Genomic DNA, 20,837 nt, shown 5'->3' with positions numbered 1-20,837 from the left:
TAAGAGGTAATAACTTGTGTCCTAATCTATAATTTCGAAATTTCTATTAAAATAAATGATTAGCAAGTGGGTTCATGGGTATAAGGGTTGATAATCTTGCATGCATGAGTGACAATAGAGTATGGGGAGGTTGTGAGTTAAAAAGATAACAATTGGGGTGTAAGATGAAAAAAATCTCTCACAAAAGGGACCTAAGATAACAATGCACACCTAGTGCTTGACAATATGCTCAAATGAGCTAGAATCTTAATCATGTCTCTAATTCTTGGTTCAATTTGTAATTCATATGAAATAGATTGAAGTGCTAAGAGTCCCGGAATTTTGTAAGAATTTAAGGAAAGATCTATTGAGGTATGTATGGCTAAAACCCCCTTTTTTTAAAAATTGATCTCCGTTGGTGTTTGTGTAAATGCGGTAAGATTAAGTCGGATTGATGTACTGATTGTTATTTCACATGAATTGGTGTTGCAACTTTATATACGTGAAAGGTGTGTCTCAATATGATCAATGTGTGCTATTCTTAATAGGTTAAAAAGATGCGAAGAATATGAATCATGTATTGAAATGCATAGACCTTAAATCAAGATTGAAACTGCGTTTGTTGTGCCATCTATGTGAAATCTTATCTATGCTTACAATTTAGATTTCTCTTGTGTGCACCTATTATCCTAAATTGCAAAGCTAACATTGAAATTGGGAATAATGTGAAATGTGGCCTAGTGCAAAAAATGATGTGATAGTTGAGGCCCCAAGTGCCTATGAAATGATATATGTGAAACAAAGATTGAAACGAAATGACTAATGAGAAAAGAACAACGCCTTGGTAAGGCGGCCTAGCCGATCGGGCCGAGATCGGACGCCATGCCGCACATATGGTGGTATTGTGCTGATATTGAATTCCAGAAAAGGAAAATGAGATTGTGATTGAGGTATATGTCTCAAATGAGGCAACCTAGCCGATCGGGTCGAGATCGAACTCCGCTCAAGATAGCGGTGGTATTGCGAACAATGATGAACAGTATGAAATTCCCCAAACCAAAAGCTATGAAAAAATAATGTGAAAATTACATGATTCTTTTATTTGATGATGTGGTGATCGTTTAGAGTTTTTGAGCTATACTTGTAATTTCCTTATTCTTGTATGAATGTTCTTTCTAACTAGATGGTGTCTAGTTATACATACTACTACTATTCCATGGTACTATCGTCCCTTTTGCTGGGGGCGCTACATTTTTAAATGAATGTAGGTGGCTCTATAGCGAAAGTGCCGATCGTGCATAGCGGAGTGTCCTCCTCTCAAAGTCTTGGTGAGCCCCTTTTTCCTTCAAGGGGTTATGTTGTACATCTTTTGTTGTTGACTTCCACTTTTGAGGTATAGCTGGGGCCTTGTTGCCGGCGTTGTCACAATTTGTCTTTTGTGTCCATAGAGGCTCCGTAGACGTTTGTGTGGGTTATGTACGGGTGTTGGATGGGTAAATGAACTGTGTTGTAACTCTATACTCTGGTTCTTCTAAACTATAACTGTATGACATCTTGGAAACTTAGCCATGATTTAAGATTTGTGATATGAAATAAACTAACAATGTTGAATGTACGACCTTTACTGTTGTCTAAATGAACGAAAGCATGGTTCCCTTAATAATATTGATTTAGGTAGAAAGTGTTAAAAGGCTTGCTCAGTTGGGTTCACTCGATTGAGCGCCGGTCGCGCCTCCCAAGGTCGGGGCGTGACAAACTTGGTATCAGAGTCTAAGGTTTTAAAGTGTCCTAGGATGTCTCGGAGCCGTGTCTAGTAGAGTACTTCTTATCGGTGTGTAGTCGACCACATCTATAAGTTGGAGGCTACTTGGACATTTAGGAATAACACCCTTCTTTGATATTCTGGATCGTGCGGAAATTGTGAAACTATTCCTCCTCTAACTAGTGGATTCCTTCAATTTTCAGTACATGGCACCTATGAAGAATGCCAGAATTGGCCAAGGAGCCAGTGCCACCCCAGGAGTGGCCGATGATTTACTACTTGATACTACGGGTGAGGATAATCGCCCTACTATCACCCTGCCTGATTCTTCTACTCCAGAGCAGACTACCTCAGTTCCTACATCTACGGGGGGTACCACTATCCCACCCATTGATACTCCTATTCCGCCTCCAGCCCCAGCTTCCGTTTCTGGTATTTCTGATGCGGATCTTAAGGGAGCTATTCAAATGCTGACTCTGCTAGTGGCCTCTCAGGCCCAGAGGCCAAGTTCTACACCCAGTTCATCTAGTCAGCAAGGGGATTCCACCAGTTCTATGGTGGACAGATTTCGTCAGTTAGACTCTCCAGTGTTTACGGGTGCCAATCCAGAAGACGACCCTCAGGATTTTATTGATGAGATGCACAAGACCCTCAGAGTTATGCGTGCAACTGAGACAAAGGGAGTAGAGTTAGCTGCCTACCGTCTGAAAGGGGTGGCATATTCGTGGTTTGGGTGCGCCGGTTTGTTCAGGGCCGGTTTGTTCAGGGCCTTAATCCTTTGACTATTAATTAGGCTTCTACAGCTGCCTTGAATTCTGACATGAATTATGGGAAGATGGTAGTGTTTGCTCATGCCACGAAGAACCGTAAACTAAAGAACAGAATGGAGAGAGAGGGTAACAGAAGGACCCGGTCTACAGGCAACATGGGTGAGTCACTAGGTGGGGGAAGATCAGCTTTTCGGGGAGGATCATCAGGGCTGTCCCAGTCTATTGCCCAGTATTCAGCCAGTGCACCGCCATCAGGGCCTAGCCAGCAGCAGCAGTGGAGTCGTTTCAGGCCCAGTCAGGGCGATGGGGGATCCCACCAACGGGGTCGTTCAGGAGAGAGATCTCAGTAGCAGCAGAGGTCCCCGTGCTCCAGGTGCGGGAAGATGCACTCAGGGATTTGCTACTTGGAGTTACCCGTATGCTTTGGATGTGGGATGAGGGGTCATATTTAGAGGAATTGTCGTGTATCCCGCCAGGGAGCGGGCAGGGGCACAGCACGGCCAGCCAACCCAGCAGCTACTACATCTTCAGCCCCCTCTCCAGCTCGAGGTACCCCAGCGCCCGCGGGGCGTGGTGCAGCTAGGGGTGGTGCGCAGAATTCGGGAGGACCATGCTTGTCCTATGCTATGAGTGGTCACCAGACTGCAGAGGCTTCTCCAGATGTTGTTACAGGTATTCTGACTGTCCAATCTCATGATGTGTATGCACTTATTGACCCCGGTTCCACCTTGTTCTAGGTTACCCCTTTTATTGTTATGGAATTTGGGATAGAACCGAATCAGCTTCATGAGCCATTCTCGGTGTCTACTTCGATTGGTGAGTCACGGCTGCTCGAGTTTATAGAGGTTGTGTTGTCACGGTGCGTGGTAGGGATACCATGGCCGATCTTAATGAATTGGGGATGGTTGATTCTGATGTAATATTGGGAATGGATTGGCTTTATTCATGTTTTGCCAAGCTTGATTGTCGGACTAGAACTATGAGGCTTGAGTTTCCTAATAAGCCCGTTGTTGAATGGAAGGGGGATAATGTAGTGCCTAAAGGTCAATTTATTTCTTACTTTAAGGCTGCAAAGATGATCAAAAAGGGGTGCATCAATCATTTAGTTCGGGTTACGAACACGGATGCCGAGGCACTTAGCCTTGAGTCCGTGCCAGTTGTGAATGAATTTCCGGATGTCTTTCCAGATGAGCTCCCTGGGATCCCATCATACAGGGAGATTGAATTTGGGATCGATGTGATGCCAGGCACGCAGCCTATATCAATTCCACCTTACACAATGGTACCAATAGAATTGAAAGAGCTAAAGGAACAATTGAAGGATTTGCTAGAAAAGGGTTTCATTCGGCCAAGTGTATCACCATGGGGCGCACCGGTTTTGTTTGTAAGGAAGAAAGATGGGTTGCCGCGGATGTGTATTGACTACCGGCAACTTAACAAAGTCACAATAAAAAATAAATACCCTCTACCAAGGATAGATGACTTATTTGATCAATTGCAAGGTGCTATGTGTTTCTCAAAAATTGATTTGTGGTCCGGGTATCACCAATTGAATGTAAGGGAGCAGGATATTTCAAAAATAGCCTCTAGGACTCGGTAGGGGCACCTTGAATTTCTGGTGATGTCTTTTGGGCTAACAAACGCCCCGGCAACCTTCATGGATCTTATGAATCGAGTCTTCAAGCCTTTTCTAGACTCCTTTGTGATAGTGTTCATTGACGATATTCATGTATATTCCCGAAGTCGAGAGGATCATGCTAACCATCTCAGGGCAGTTCTGCAGACTCTTCACCAACACCAATTGTATGCGAAATTTTCGAAATGTGAATTTTGGCTTGAATCTGTCGCGTTCCTGGGTCATGTCGTCTCTAGGGAAGGAATTATGGTTGATCCTCAAAAGATTGCAGTAGTGAAGAATTGGCCTAGACCTACCACTCTAACAGAGATTCGCAGTTTCTTGGGTTTGGCTGGGTACTACAAAAGGTTTGTGGAGGGATTTTCTACCCTTGCCTCTCCCTTGACTAAATTGACCCAGAAAGCAGTTAAGTTCCAGTGGTCCGATGCTTGTGAAAGGAGCTTCCAAGAATTGAAATCAAGATTGACTACAGCACCAGTATTAACCCTGCCAGAGGGAGGGGTTTGTGGTGTAATGCAATGCTTCAAGGATCGGGCTTGGGTGTGTGTTAATGAAACACGGCAAGGTTATAGCCTACGCTTCTAGGCAACTCAAGAATCATGAAAAGAACTATCCAACCCATGACTTAGAACTTGCGACAGTTGTGTTTACGCTAATGATTTGGCGACATTATCTATATGGGGTCCATGTGGATGTATTCACAGACCACAAGAGCCTTCAATATATTTTCAAGCAGAAGGAGTTGAATCAGAGACAAAGAAGATGGCTAGAGTTGCTCAAGGACTATGACATTGATATTTTCTATCACTCGGGAAAGGCTAATGCTGTGGCGGACGCTCTTAGTCGAAAATCTATGGGAAGTTTGGCTCATTTGAAGGCGTATCAGAGGTCGTTGGCCCGGGAACTTCATCAATTGGCTAGTTCGGGAGTTCGCCTTGTGGACTCTAATGAAGGAGGGATAATTGTGCAGAATAGGGCTGAATCCTCGCTTGTGGCGGAGGTGAAAGAGAAGCAATTCAACGATCCATTATTAGCACAACTGAAAGAGGGGATTCATAAACACAAGACCACAGCTTTTTCCTTTGGCATGGATGATGTTACCCTACGGTACCAAGGCTGCCTATGTATTCCGGATATTGACGGTCTTCGGGAAAGGATCATGGCAGAAGGTCACACTTCCAGGTATTCTGTGCACCCAGGTTCTACAAAAATGTATCATGATCTCAAGGAAGTTTATTGGTGGAACAACCTGAAAAAGGAAGTGGCGGACTTTGTGGCAAGATGTCCAAACTGTCAACAAGTGAAGGCCGAACATCAAAGGCCCGGTGGATTGGCTCAAAGCATAGAAATTCCAATGTGGAAATGGGAGATGATCAGCATGGATTTTGTGGTAGGGTTACCGCGCACTCCGTGCAAGTTCGACTCAATTTGGGTGATCATGGATCGACTCACGAAATCAGCGCACTTCTTACCAGTCAAATCTACCGACACAGCGGAACGGAATGCTCAATTGTATATCAAGGAAAAAGTCAGGTTGCATGGTACTCCAGTCTCAATCATTTCAGATCGAGGGGCTCATTTCACAACCAACTTTTGGAAGATATTTTAGCAAGGTTTGGGCACGCAGGTAAATCTTAGCACACCTTTTTACCCTCAGACCGACGGGCAAGCTGAGCGGACTATTCATACGCTCGAGGACATGTTGCGTGCTTGTTTTCTTGATTTCAAGGGTAGCTGGGATGATCATTTGCCACTCATAGAGTTTGCTTATAACAATAGCTTCTATGCTAGTATCCAGATGGCGCCATTTAAGGCATTGTATGGTAGGAGATGTAGGTCTCCCATTGGGTGGTTCGAGGTGGGAGAAGCTGAATTGATAGGGCCGGACCTTGTGCACCAGGCCATGGAGAAAGTCAAAATTATTAAAGAAAGGTTGAAGACTGCTAAGAGTCGCCAAAAGTATTATTCGTACATTCGTCGCAGAGATTTGGAGTTCAAAGAAGATGATTGGGTATTTTTGAAGGTTTCCCCCATGAAGGGTATCATGCGGTTTGGGAAGAAAGGAACATGAGTCCAAGGTATGTCGGACCGTACAAAATCATTCAGAGAATTGGTCAGGTAGTATACAAGCTCGAGCTGTCACCCGAGATGTCATTGGTACACCCAATCTTCCATGTGTCTATGTTGAAGAAGGTCGTGGGAGATCCGTCCACTGTTGTGCCAATTGAAACTATTGAGGTTAATGAAGAATTATCCTATGAAGAAGTTCCAGTTGCCATTCTTGACAGGCAGGTCCAAAAATTGAGAAATAAGGAAATTCCTCCGTGATTGCCTATACGGCCATGGTTAGTATTGTACAGGTTATGTTATCTCTATGGAATATGTATATGCTGTTGGGATATGTTTCTGGGGCTCTCTGACAGGTGGATAGGCCTAGATACAAAGAAAACTCTAGCAAAAAAATTTTTGAAAATTTAGGGAGTTAGCCAAATTTGGGGCTGTTGGTACGTTTCATATTGTGAAAAGATGAGGTTGCGTAAAGATTGCTAATAAGTGAACCTTGATCCTCATTCAAGGACGAATGATCCTAAGTGGGGGATGATGTAAGGCCCCGTGAAAATTTCTACTCAAAACCCGAAAGCTCCTAGTGCCAAGTTAGGAATATGTGAGTTGTCCGTGTGGTTGATATTATTAGCATGTGAGTTGTCTGTGCAGCACGTGAGTTGTCCGTGTAGTGTGTGATATGGATCCATCCCCCTAGGGTTACCCTCTCATATTTCTCTCTTGATGGTGTACACGCAGTTATTGAGGAAAACTGATTAGTGGTTTGGTTAATTACCTGATTTACTAGCATATCATCTTATATGCTATATCATTTGCTGAACAGAGAACTTGAGTAATTGCACACACATACAGAGGGTTCTTTATGTGCTTTATGACTTCATCACATAATTGTTCTATGCTTGTTAAATTGATGAAACTGTATAGGTTATAGTAGGTATCATTTATAATTCTTGCTTCTTTTACCTCACCGAGGTTAGTTACGATATTTTTGGGTATATTGGGTCGGTTGTATACATACTACACTCTACACCTAATTGTGCAGATCCAGGTGCTAGTACCAGTTAGCAGTAGTAGCGTTGCTTGTTGAGCTGAGTATCAGGAGACGAGGTAGAGCTGCATTTTTCGCCCGCAATCTTGGCTTGTCTTTTTCTTACATACTGTTGTTTTTAGTTCAGACATTATTGATATATAGTTTTTAGACATGTATTCCATTATAGAGCTCATGACTCTGTTTTTACCAGCTTCTTGGTGATTTATCTTGTATTAGCAATATCTTGTCATGTTGAGTCTTCAGACTTATGATATTTCTATATATTTTGTTGTTTAGATCTTTATTGTTATATCTCAACCTGCCTAGCAGGTATGTTAGACGGCATCACGTCGGGTTGGAATTTTGGATCGTGACAACTATCTTTGGCTAGTGCGCATTAATTTTTGTGTCGTATTTTGCGCTCGTAACAAATATAAAGAGACTATTAAAATTATTTTATCAAATCCCAAAAAGGAGATAAATTTAACAATTTGGGAATAAATATAATATTCGCTACATACAATTTAGTTAGTCAATGATTTCATATGAAATTTACAGGTTTGCATATTATTTTTGTAATTAGATTGGATCTCCTATAATGCATACTAATAACTAATATAACTACTTACTTAAGTATCAATACTACTAACTTAAAAAGTATGTTTCATCTTTACTATAAGAGGAAGAGCTCTCTTGCATCTACAAGCACTTCATTAGAAAAAACTAAGAGGAAAAAACAAAAGTACCTACAGGCATAACTAAGTATAGTTGTTTAAGATGAAAAAATCAACCAATGTTTTGGTTTACATAATTTTTGTCATGTGTATTCTTTTTGCATTAACTCAGGGTGTGCCAGAGTCTTCATATGCACCAAAACCATCATATGTATCGGAGCTATCATACGCACCAGAAGCAACATCACCAACAACATCACTAGAACTATCTGCTGCAAGTCGTAGCACTCGTGTATCTATTACAGGTATATCTAATTTTAATTTTTTCTTTCTTTCATTTTCCAATCCGCCGTCGATAATTAAAATTCAAATTTGTATAATTTAAGAATTGATACATCTTCAAAGACACTAAATAACTCAAAAATATATTCCTATGGAATGTTTGGTGTTAAAATTTAAAGATATTTTTTTGTTTTTTTTTTGAACTTACGCTTTTGGCACTAATAGATTCAAATTTTTCTTATGTATATATAATTATTTTTGTAATCATGATTACAAATGCGTGGTTTTGGTTTCAAAATTTGTAGACTCGGCTGTCTTCTGTTAGGTTTACAACATTTATATTGGAAGTCTTTATATTTTTTAATCTAATGTATATAAAATATGTTTGTTTCATGAATTGCAGGTTGCGCTTTTGCATCACAATGCAAAACCAAATGTTGCATTTGCGATAAAGGCGCATGCATTCGATGTTGTTGAGAGGGTATAACTCCAATTGCTATGTAATGGATGAATAGCTAGCATACTAATAGAAACTAGTTACCAATAAAATATATGTATCTGTAGCTATTATAGCACTAAAGAAAAAATTTCATCTTCATGCTTAAAAGATTTTTCTCGCACATTCATTTTTTTTTTGCGCGGCTCATTTTGTTTTCTTCGTAGTATCTGTCATAATTTAATGCGAGGGACATGACGAGTCCTTAAATAATTGTTTGGTAACATCAATAATAACATGCAATCTTATAATAAGTCCCCAAGTAGTCAAACCATCTTACAATACATAAAACGAAAATCGATAAAGTGGCATCAACATCATTATCATAACAAAATAAGTCTCCTCCAAATGTGAACACGAATAACTAGATAATTAAACAATAAACAAAATGAACAGTCTTGACATAATTGTCGAATTTAAAAGATTCTAGACCCTAAATATCTAAGGCAGATGGAACTCCATGAGTTTCAAACAAATTCATAAAAAATGCAAGAGCCTTAAAAACGCACAAGAATACAGTAAAAGCAAACTAAAGGATAAATGTGATAAGACTACTTAGATAAGTAACGAAATAAAGTGTGACGATTCGATAGGTCATTTTGAGTATTAGCCCTCATTTTCTTGTTCCAAGACCTCTAATAGCTTCGTTTGATATTCATGGTTTGCATGTATGGTCCGTGTCGGTTTTTTAAAAGCTTTTATGTGAAAATTTGAAGAAAATGTATTTTTTGGCTACAAAAACAACTTGAGTTGGCCACGATCAATATTTTTATGAAAACGACCTCAGATCTGTACTTTAAAAATTTCGGTAGGTCCGTCTCATGATTTTGGACTTAGGCGCATCCGAAATTGAAATTGGAGGTCCCTAGATTAATTTGACACATTTTGCGGAAAACTAGTATTTTGAAAGTTTGGAAATATTCTATGTTTGAGCGTAAGTTGACTTCATAGTTAACAGGTTCGAATTTTGATGTTGAGACTTGGTATAAGTCTATATTACTATTTGAAACTTATCTGCAAAATTTGGTGCAATTTGAAATTGATTTGATGTGATTCGGACGCTTAGATGTGATTTTAGTTGTTCTTGAGTTTACTTTAAAATCTCATTCATTTACAAGGTTGATTAGTAGATTTAGATGTTATTTTGGTGATTTGATTGCGCGAGCGAGTTCGTATGATGCTATTACACTTTTTTCATATTTGGTTTGGAGCCCGAGGATCTCGGGTACGTTTTAGACGCGTTTCAGATGAGTTTGGATGGTTTGGAGTCAGCTGGTGTCCTTCCAGCTCTGGTGTTCTGATGCACATCTCGCATTTGCAAGGTTTGGCTCGCATTTCGAGCCTCACTTTCATGAATAAGAGTTTTCATTTGCGAGCAGGGCCTAGGATTGGGTAACCTCGCATTTGCGAGGAAATGGTTCGCAAGTGCGAATAGCATAGGATCACTTTTACGATCGCTTGGTCGCATTTCCAATGCCGGGAAAAATAGGACTTCTTCGTGTTGTGAAGATATTGGCCGTATTTGTGAAGGATGGTTGTTCGCATTTGCAATCAATTTGTCGCATGTTCAATTTGTAATTCCTATGAAATATATTGAAGTGCTAAGAGTCCCGGAATTTTGTAAGAATTTAAGGAAAGCTCTATTGAGGTATGCATGACTAAAACCCCCTCTTTTTAGAAATTGAGCTCCATTGGTGTTTGTGTAAATGCGGTAAGATTAATGTCGGATTGATTACTGATTGTTATTTCACATGAATTTGTGTTGCAACTTTATATACGTGAAGGGTGTGTCTCAATATGATCAATGTGTGCTATTCTTAATAGCTTAAAAAGGTGCGAAGAATATGAATCATGTATTGAAATGCTTAGACCTTAAATCAAGATTGAAACTGCATTTGTTGTGCCATCTATGTGAAATCTTATCTACGCTTACAATTTAGATTGCTCTTGTGTACACCTATTATCCTAAATTGCAAAGCTAACTTTGAAATTGGGAATGATGTGAAATGTGTCCTAGTGCCAAAAATGATGTGATAGTTGTGGCCCCAAGTGCCTATGAAATGATATATGTGAAACAAATATTGAAACGAAATGACTAATGAGAAAGGAACAACGCCTTTGTAAGGCGGCCTAGCCGATCGGGCCGAGATCGGACGCCATGCTGCACATATGGTGGTATTGTGCTGATATTGAATTCCGAAAACGGAAAATGAGATTGTGATTGAGGTGTATGTCTCAAATGAGGCAACCTAGCCGATCGGGTCGAGATCGGACTCCGCTCAAGATAGCGGTGGTATTGCGAACAATGATGAACAGTATGAAATGCCCCAAACCAAAAGCTATGGAAAAATGATGTGAAAATTATATGATTCTTTTATTTGATGATGTGGTGATCGTTTAAAGTTTTTGAGTTATACTTGTGATTTCCTTATTCTTGTATGAAAGTTCTTTCTAACTAGATGGTGTCTAGTTATACATACTAGTACTATTACATGGTACTAACGTCCCTTTTGCCGGGGGCGCTACATTTTTAACTGAATGTAGGTGGCTCTATAGCGGACTGTGCCGATCGCGTAGCGGAGTGTCCTCCTCTCAAAGTCTTGGTGAGCCCCTTTTTCCTTCAAGGGGTTATGTTGTACATCGTTTGTTGTTGACTTCCACTTTTGAGGTATAGCCAGGGCCTTGTTGCCGGCGTTTTCATAATTTGTCTTTTGTTTCCATAGAGGCTCCGTAGACGTTTGTGTGGGTTATGTACGGGTGTTGGATGGGTCAATGAACTGTGTTGTAACTCTATACTCTAGTTCTTCTAAACTATAACTGTATGACATCTTGGAAACTTAGCCATGATTTAATATTTGTGATATAAAAATAAACTAACAATGTTGAATGTACGACCTTTACTGTTGTCTAAATGAACGAAAGCATGGTTCCATTAATAATATTGAGTTAGGTAGAAAGTGTTAAAAGGCTTGCTCAGTTGGGTTCACTCGATTGAGCGCCTTTCGCGCCTCTTGAGGTCGGGGCGTGACACTTTACTTGCATGCCATAATTGTCACGTGCGTTATGTCCCACTGTTTTGTAATATTTGTTGCATTATATAATGTGGTTTCACTTGTGTGAGTTGTTTATTTGTTAGATATCGATGAATTGGTAAAGTTGAAACTTTTATTTGTTAAAGATTCTTTGATTATTCTGTGCTTATTGTTGCCTTGTACATTTACCCTCTTGATGTAGAAATTCTTGTAAATTTGGTTGTTGAATTATTTATGTTGATGTTAGAAATTGTTTGGGGAGCGGGGTTGCATGCCGCAGCGGATTTCGAAAGGCAATGAATTGAAATTGTGGTATAAGGATAGATTATGATATTGATAGATGAGGATATGGTGGGATCCGGTTGCGCACCGCAACAGATTGTATATGTGGTTCTGATGGTGATTGTTGGATTTGCCTCGGTATTTTAGTATGAGACTATGAGACTTGTTAGTTTGGGCTCTCTAGTAGTTGAATTTTGAGTTCGTTTTCATGAGTTAACTATTTTACTTCCATTTTCGATTTTTCTGTTATTATTATTATTGCGTACTGGTTATTGTAGGTGGCCCGCCTTAGCCTCGACGCTACTCGTCGAGGTTAGGCTCGGCACTTACAAAATACATGGGGTCGGTTGTACTCATACTATACTCTGCACTTCTTGTGCAGATACTGGAGTTGATCCCAGCAGCGAATAGTGAGATTTCCCGGATCCAGCTACCTGTGGAGACTTGAGATATAGCTGCACGGTGTCCCCAGCCCTGAAGTCCCCTTCTATGTCATCATTGTTGTTTATTTTGATTCAAATTGTTGTGTTTATTTAGACTATTATCTGTAGTACTCTAGACGCTCCTGTATTCGTGACTCTAGTTTCTGAGATTATATTTAGATTACGTCGTTCAGTAGTTTATCACCTTATTTCAAACGATTCAGTTGTTATTATTATTATTTGATTTGAATTGTTAAAAAGTGATTAACAAATATAGCTAAAGTTGGCTTGCCTAGCAAGTGAAATGTTAGGTGCCATCACGGTCCCGAGGGTGGGTTATTTCGGGTCGTGATAAGTTGGTGTCAGAGCACTAGGTTGCCTAGGTCCCACGAGTCATGAGCAAGCTTGGTAGAGTCTGGAGGATCGCTACGGAGACGTCTGTACTATCTTCTAGAGGCTATAAAGCTTTAGGAAAATTTCACTTCTTTCTATCTCTATTGTGCTACTTATTTCCATTATTGAAGTTTGAACCATTCTACTCTTGTTCTCTCACAGATGGTGAGAACTTTCACAATGTCTACAGCCAGGCAGGAGCCAATGCCCCCTATTGCAGCCACTACCAGGGGTAGGGGTCAGGGCCGAGACAGAGGCAGAGCTCAGCCTAGAGCAAGAGCAGCAGCACCTATGGTGGAGCCTCAGACTGATCATGAGGAGGAGGTCTCATTTCAGACAGCACCAGTTGCACCCACTCAAGTCCCAGAGGGATTCATTGCCATGCCCGTACTTCAGGACGCTCTAGTCCGCTTAGGTGGATTCATAGAGAGTGTGTTTCAGACCAGAGTATTTCCTATGGCACAAGCCGTCTCTCATGCTTGGGGAGGAGCACAGACTACTGCCACTCACACTCCGGAGCAGATGGCTCCCCTATTCCAGACTTCAGTAGCTCCAGCAATTGGGGTAGTTCAGTCCATTATTTCTAAATAGCCCAGTGAGAGGCCCACGATGTCTTCTGAGGAATTGATGAGGTTCGATAACTTCACCAAGCTCTTTCATGTTCATCATAGCGGTGCACCCTCTGAGTACCCACGGGATTACGTGCACCGTTGTCATGAGGTGTTGCGAAACATGGGTATTGTTGAGACCAAATGGGGTCGACTTTGTAGTGTTCCAGATGACCGGTTCTACTAAGAGGTTGTGGCAGGATTTTGAGCAGAGCAAACCAGCTGGTTCAACTCCACTTACCTGGGATCAGTTTTCATAGCTATTTTTGAAGAATTTTATTCCTTTAACTCTAAAGGAGGAGTATCGTAGGCAATTCAAGCACCTTCAGCTGGGTGGCATGACCGTCACCCAATATGAGACTAGATTTGTGGACCTAGCCCGTGATGCAACTATTTTGATCCCTACTGATAGAGAGAGGGTGAGGAGGTTTATTGATGTTCTTACCTTCGGCATCAGGCTTTAGATATCCAAGAAGACGGGGGATGATATTTCTTTCCAGAGGGTCGTAGAGATTGCTAGAAGTATCGAGATGGTTCGTGGTCAAGATAGAGGGGTGACATCTGAGAAGAGGCCCTGATATTTCAGTGGCTTCAGTGGTGCCTCATCTGGAGGTAGAGGTTCTTTTGGTAGAGGCCATCCTCCAAGGCCGATTCAGTCAACTCTTCAGGTAGCCCATAGTGATTCAGGCGGTCATGGTTCTTATGGCTCTCGTCCTGAGCAGCCAGCATTCAGTGCACCTTCAGCTCCTATCAGTGTACCACCACTTTGGAGTTACTACAGTGGATACCCAGGCCATCAGGGTCAGTCTCAGCTTCAGCAACCTCAGCTGCCGAGGGAGTGCTTTGAGTGTGAGGGGACATGCCATATCAGGACATATTGCCCTAGATTGACGAGCAGCAGACCTCAGCAGGGTTCTCGTGCCGTGATGCCAGCACCGGTTGCTCCACCACCCGCACAGCTAGCTAAATGCAGGGGTCAGGTTGCTATAGGTGGAGGTCAAGCCATTTGAGGTGGAGGCTAGCTAGGGGTCGCCCGAGGGGAAGAGGTTAGAGTGGTGGGGCCCAGCCCTATTTTTATGCATTTCCAGTTAGATCTGAGGCAGAGTCATCTAGCGCAATCATCACAGGTATTATTCCAGTTTGCCATAGAGATGCTTCAGTTCTATTTGATCTAGGCTCTACTTATTCGTAGATGTCAACCTATTTTGCTTCATATCTAATTATGCCTCATGATTCTTTGAGTGCTCATGTATATGTGTCCACGCCTGTGGGAGATTCTATTATTGTAGATCGTGTTTATCCCTCATGTATGGTTTCTATCGGGAACCTTGAGATTAGTGTAGATCTCCAACTTCTCGATATGGTGGACTTTGATGTTATTTTGGGCATGGATTGGTTGTCACCTTATCACGCTATATTGGACTGTCACGCTAAGACAGTGACCTTACCCATGCCGGGGTTGCCCCGATTAGAGTGGAGGGGGACTCCTTGCTCCTTGGAAGGAGATTTGTCACTTTCACTGCTTGAGGACAAGCAATAGTTTAAGTTTGCGGGTTCTGATAAGTTGGTATTTTACAAACTTATCTTGTCTTTAAGCTTAGATTTTTGCTATGTTTGAGTGATAATTTAATGTGTTTAATGGCGTTTACGTCTATATTATCGGTTCTATGTTATTTAGAAGTGATCTTGAAGAAACCAAGTGAAAATGAGTCAAAAAGAAGTTGAAGAGAAGAAAATCTGAAATAAGGTATTGCAGTTGCGACATAAACCTGGGAAATGCGAAGAAAGCAGTCGTCGCAAATTCAAAAAAGGACTTCGCAAATGCGAAGTCAAGCCAGTCGAGCAATATTCTCAAATGCAAAAAGGAATTCGCAAATGCGAAGTCAAACTAGGCAGTCAACCTTCCCAAATGCGAAGTCTTTATCGCAAATGAGAAGGTCAACAAGGAAGTCAATGTTCACAAATGCGAACTTTGCTTCGAAAATGCGAAGATCGCGCTTCAGCTCTGGGTACTTCTGTAATTTCAAAATTTTTAGCGCCAAACTATTTAATACCCGACTTAGCCCATTTGTAAAATATCTTTGGCTTATTTTCAGTCCTTATACTACAGAAGACATGTTTTGGAAGCTAGGGTTCTTGCACAGACACTTGGGTCTTGAAGATTTGGAGCTTTTGGTTGAGAATTTCTTACCTATTTATGTTCATTTCTTCATTTCCTTGCTTTGTATTGTATATCTAAGTGTGAAGTATTTTTTCCAACACCTGAATCTTGTTTATGGGAATATTCATATTTAAAGTGTGGATTAAATATCTTGTTGTGCTTAAGTATTGAACGATTTTTATTTATTATGAAGTGAGTTATTGTTTCTTTAATTATTTGTCACGACCTGGATTTTCCACCCTCAGGAGTCGTGATGGCGCCTACTCGTGAAAGCTAGGCAAGATAAGTATTATAGATTCATTAACCTTTTTGCTTAGCCTTTTTAACAGTTCAATATAACAGGTGATCAACAGCCGAATAATTATAATAAACAAAAATGCAGAAGACGAAAACTAATAGTTTAGCCATATACTAGTGCAGAATCCAACATACAACTCTACCTAGAATTCGGTGTCACAATGTCAGGGACTATCTACGAATACTACAAACAGTGGTCTGAAAGATAAATACAAAGTTGTCTCTGAAATACACAAAAGAAACAGAATGGAAAGATAGAAGGAGACGCCAAGGCTTGCGGACGCCTGTAGGACTACCTCGGGTCTCTGCCACTGGACTGAAGGCAGCAACCTCACTATGGTCCAAAATCTTTAGCACCGAGATCTACACATAGTGCAGAGTGTAGTATCAGCACAACCGACCCCATATGCTGGTAAGTGCCTAACCTAACCTCGGCGAAGTAGTGACGAGGTTAGGACAAGACTACCAAATAAACCTGTGCAGTTATATCATATACAGCAAGTAATAATAACAGAAACTAGTAGTTAAAGATGGGAAGGGGAAACATGCTCGGGGAAATATCATGTACAAACCGATATTCAGAAAAGAAACATACGGAACACCAAAATTCAACTATAAGCAAGAATAGGGAAAACAAAGACAAATGCACGGCATCACCCTTCGTGCTTTTACTCTCACCCTTACTATAAGAATCAATATAATCGGCACAGCATCACCCTTCGTGCGTTTATCTCACATAGTCATGGCACGGCATTATCCTTCATGCATTATCGCTCATATCATGGCACAGAATCACCCTTCGTGTTTATACATTTACAATATCGGCACGGCATCACCCGTCGTGCATTAACACTCACTCACCAATATCATGCACGGCATCACCTTTCGTGCTTTTACACTCTTCCTTACCCAAACAACAATCACAAAGCAATAGGGGTAAGGGAATCACTAAAATCAGAATAGAGTCCCGGCAAGGGAACAATAGTATATTAATAACATCCCGCCAAGGGAGACAATATCATAAACCACTTCTCCTTTCCACAAATTACTCCACAACTCAATTCTCAACTTGAGCCAATGCTCTACAATGTTCAATTACCAAGAATACTTCCATAAGACTTGTTCAGCATTAGAAATCATCATATTACGCATGGATAGTACAAAACGGAGTCACATCAATCATAGTATAAGACTCACGGGCATGCTTGACACCGACGTATAGATGCTCGTCACCACACCTATACGTCGTACTCAACAATTAACACATAGCAAATAAGACACAACTCCTAATCCCTTAAGCTAAGGTTAGACCAAACACTTACCTCAATGTCGCGAACACAATTCAGGCCTCAACTAAGGCTTTACCTCTTTGTTCCACTCCCAATTCGCTTGTATCTACTCACAATTTACTTTATAATATTAATAAATGCTAAATAAACCAATTCTAATGCATGAAAATAGGTTTTCTAGTGTTTTCCCCAAAAAGTCAAAAATCGACCCCGGGCTCACTTGGTCAAAACCCAAAATTCAGACCCAAACCCGACTACCCATTCACTCCCTAGCCCAGATATACAATTGGTTTTGGAATCCGACCACAATTTGAGGTCTAATTCCCCAAATTTCGATATTCCTAAGTTCTACCAAAATTCCCAATTCCAGCATGAAAACCCTAGATTCTAGGATGAAATCTTGTAAACAGAGGTTAAGGAGTGAAAGAAATGACTTAAAAATCACTTACTTGCGTTTTGGAGAAGAAAGAGTGTTTTGAAAATCGCCTCTTATGTTTTAGGGTTGTGAAAAATGAAAAATGGCTAAAAAGTCTCGTTTATATATATACCCTTCTCAGATCCTCACCGCTGACCGCATAAAAAGGACCGCGGCCGCGGAGCTCCACCGCGAACCACGAGATGTCGAGCGCGGGCGCGAAGACATGACCTTGCTCACCGCTGACCGCATAACTCCCACCGCGGTCGCGAAGACCCCACCGCGATCGCGAAGCCTGGTTTCAGAGACCTCCAACTTTCTCTGAACCTGCAACTGTTATGTTCTAAGTCTAAATTCACTCCAAGGCCTATCCAAAACTCATCCGAGCCCTCGGGCTCCAAACTAATCATGCACGCAAGCCTAAAAACGCCATACGGACTTGCTCTTGCGATCAAATCATCAAAATAACATCAACAACTACGGATTCTACCTCAAATTCATAAAATTACTCAAAAACATTGAAATTTCCATTTTCACTAAACTATAGGTCCGTTTTATACCAAACCTATTCCGATCTTTACCAAATTTTACAGATTCAACTTAATTATTATTTTAAACTTGTACCTTGCTCCGGAACCAAGATACGGGCACGATACCATCAAGAAAATGCATCAATTCACTTCTATAAACCTTTATATTTTCCAGCAAATAATTTTCTTTAAAAAATTCATTTCTCGGGCTTAGGACCTCGGAATTCGATTCCGGGCATACGTCCAATTTCCATATTTTACTATGGACCCTACGAGACCGTCGGATCACGGGTCCGGGTCCGTTTACCAAGAGTGTTGTCTAAATTCAACTTAATCAAATTTAAAGGCCAATTTCCTTATTTTACTTAGATTTCATATAAAGGCTCTCCGAAAACGCGCCCGGACTGCGCATGCAAATTGAGGTGAGTCAAAAAGAGGTTTTTAAGGCCTCGGGACACGGAATTACTTTCAAAACGAGTGATGACCTTTTGGGTCATCACATTCTCCACCTCTAAAATAACCGTTCGTCCTCGAATGGACATAGGAAAAGTACCTGAGTTTGAGAAAAGATGGGGATATCGGCTCCGCATATCGGACTCGGACTCCCAAGTTGCTGCCTCAACAGGCTGACCCCTCCACTGAACACGAACCGAAGGAAAACTCTTCGATCTCAACTCACGAACCTGCCGGTCTAGAATAGTTACCGGCTCCTCCTCATAGGTCATGTCCTTGTCCAACTGGACAGTGCTGAAGTTTAACACGTGGGATGGATCGCCGTGATACTTTCGAAGCATAGACACATGAATCACTGGGTGCACAGCTGATAAGCTCGGCGGCAACGCAAGTCTGTAAGCCACCTCTCCCACTCGGTCAAGAATCTCAAAAGGACCAATGAACCTAGGGCTTAGCTTGCCCTTCTTTCCAAATCTCATCACGCCCTTCATGGGCGACACCCGGAGCAACACTCGCTCCTCGACCATGAATTCCACATCACGAACCTTGCGGTCGGCGTAACTCTTCTACCTGGACTGAGCTGTACGAAGCCTATCCTAAATGATCTTCACCTTATCCAAGGCATCCTGAACTAAATCTGTACCCAACAACCGAGCCTCTCCCGGCTCAAACCATCCAACCGGCGACCAACACTGCCTACCATATAAAGCCTCATAAGGAGCCATCTGGATGCTCGACTGGTAGCTATTGTTGTAAGCAAACTCTGCTAAAGGCAAAAACTGATCCCACGCGCCTCCAAAGTCAATAACGCAAGCTCGGAGCATATCCTTCAAAATCTAAATAGTACGCTCGAACTGCCCGTCCGTTTGAGGATAAAATGCTGTGCTCAACTCGACCCGTGTGCCCACCTCACGCTGAACTGCCCTCTAGAAATGTGAGGTAAACTACGTACCTCGGTTAGAGATAATAGACACGATCACTCCATGAAGACGAACAATGTCCCGGATATAGATCTCTGCCAACCGCTCCGAAGAATAGGAAACTGCCACAGGAATGAAATGTGCTAACTTGGTCAGCCTATCAACAATAACCCACACTGCATCAAACTTCCTCTAAGTCCGTGGGAGTCCAACAACGAAGTCCATAGTGACCGCTCCCACTTCCACTTAGGAATCTCAATCGTTTGAAACAAACCACCAGGTCTCTGATGCTCGTACTTTACCTGCTGACAATTCAAACACCGAGCTACATAGGCAACAATGTCCTTCTTCATCCTCCTCCGCCAATAATGCTGCCGTAAATCCTGATACATCTTAGCGGCACCCGGATGGATAGAATACTGGGAACTATGGGCCTCCTCTAGAATCAACTCACGAAGTCCATCCATATTAGGCACACAAATACGACCCTGCATCCTCAAGACTCCATCATCTCCAACTGTAACCTGCTTGGCACCTCCGTGCCGCACTGTGTCTCTAAGGACACACAAATGAGGATCATCATACTGCCGATCTCTGATACGCTCAAATAATGAGGAACGAGCGACTGTGCAAGCTAACACACGGCTGGGCTCAGAAACATCCAACCTCACGAATTGATTGGCCAAAGCCTGAACATCCAAAGCAAGCAGTCTCTCACTGATCGGAATATACGCAAGACTGCCCATACCGGCTGACTTTCTACTCAAAGCATCGGCCACCACATTGCCCTCCCCGGATGATATAAGATGGTGATATCATAGTCTTTCAACAGCTCCAACCACCTCCTTTGCCTCAAATTTAGTTCCTTCTTCTTGAACAGATACTGCAGACTCTTGTGATCTGTGAACACCTCACATGACACTCCATACAAATAGTGCCTCCTAATCTTCAGCGCGTGAACAATGGCTGCTAACTCCAAATCATGAACTGGATAATTCTTCTCATGAATCTTCAACTATAGCGAAGCATAAGCAATTACCTTGCTATCCTGCATCAGCGCCGCACCAAGTCCAATACGAGATGCGTCACAATAAACTTTATATGTCCCTGAACCTATGGGCAAAACCAACACTAGCGCCGTAGTCAAAGTTGTCTTGAGCTTCTGAAAGCTCGCCTCACACTCGTCCGACCACCTGAACTGGGCACCCTTCTGGGCCAACCTGGTCATCGGGGCTGCAATAGGTGAAAACCCCTCCACAAACCGATGGTAGTAACCCGCCAAACCTAAGAAACTCCGGATCTCTGTAGCTGATATGGGTCGAAGCCAGTTCTTGACTGCCTT

This window comes from Nicotiana attenuata, unplaced genomic scaffold (genome assembly GCF_001879085.1).
Source record: "Nicotiana attenuata strain UT unplaced genomic scaffold, NIATTr2, whole genome shotgun sequence".
NCBI lineage: Eukaryota > Viridiplantae > Streptophyta > Magnoliopsida > Solanales > Solanaceae > Nicotiana > Nicotiana attenuata.
This window is presented reverse-complemented; position numbering follows the sequence as displayed.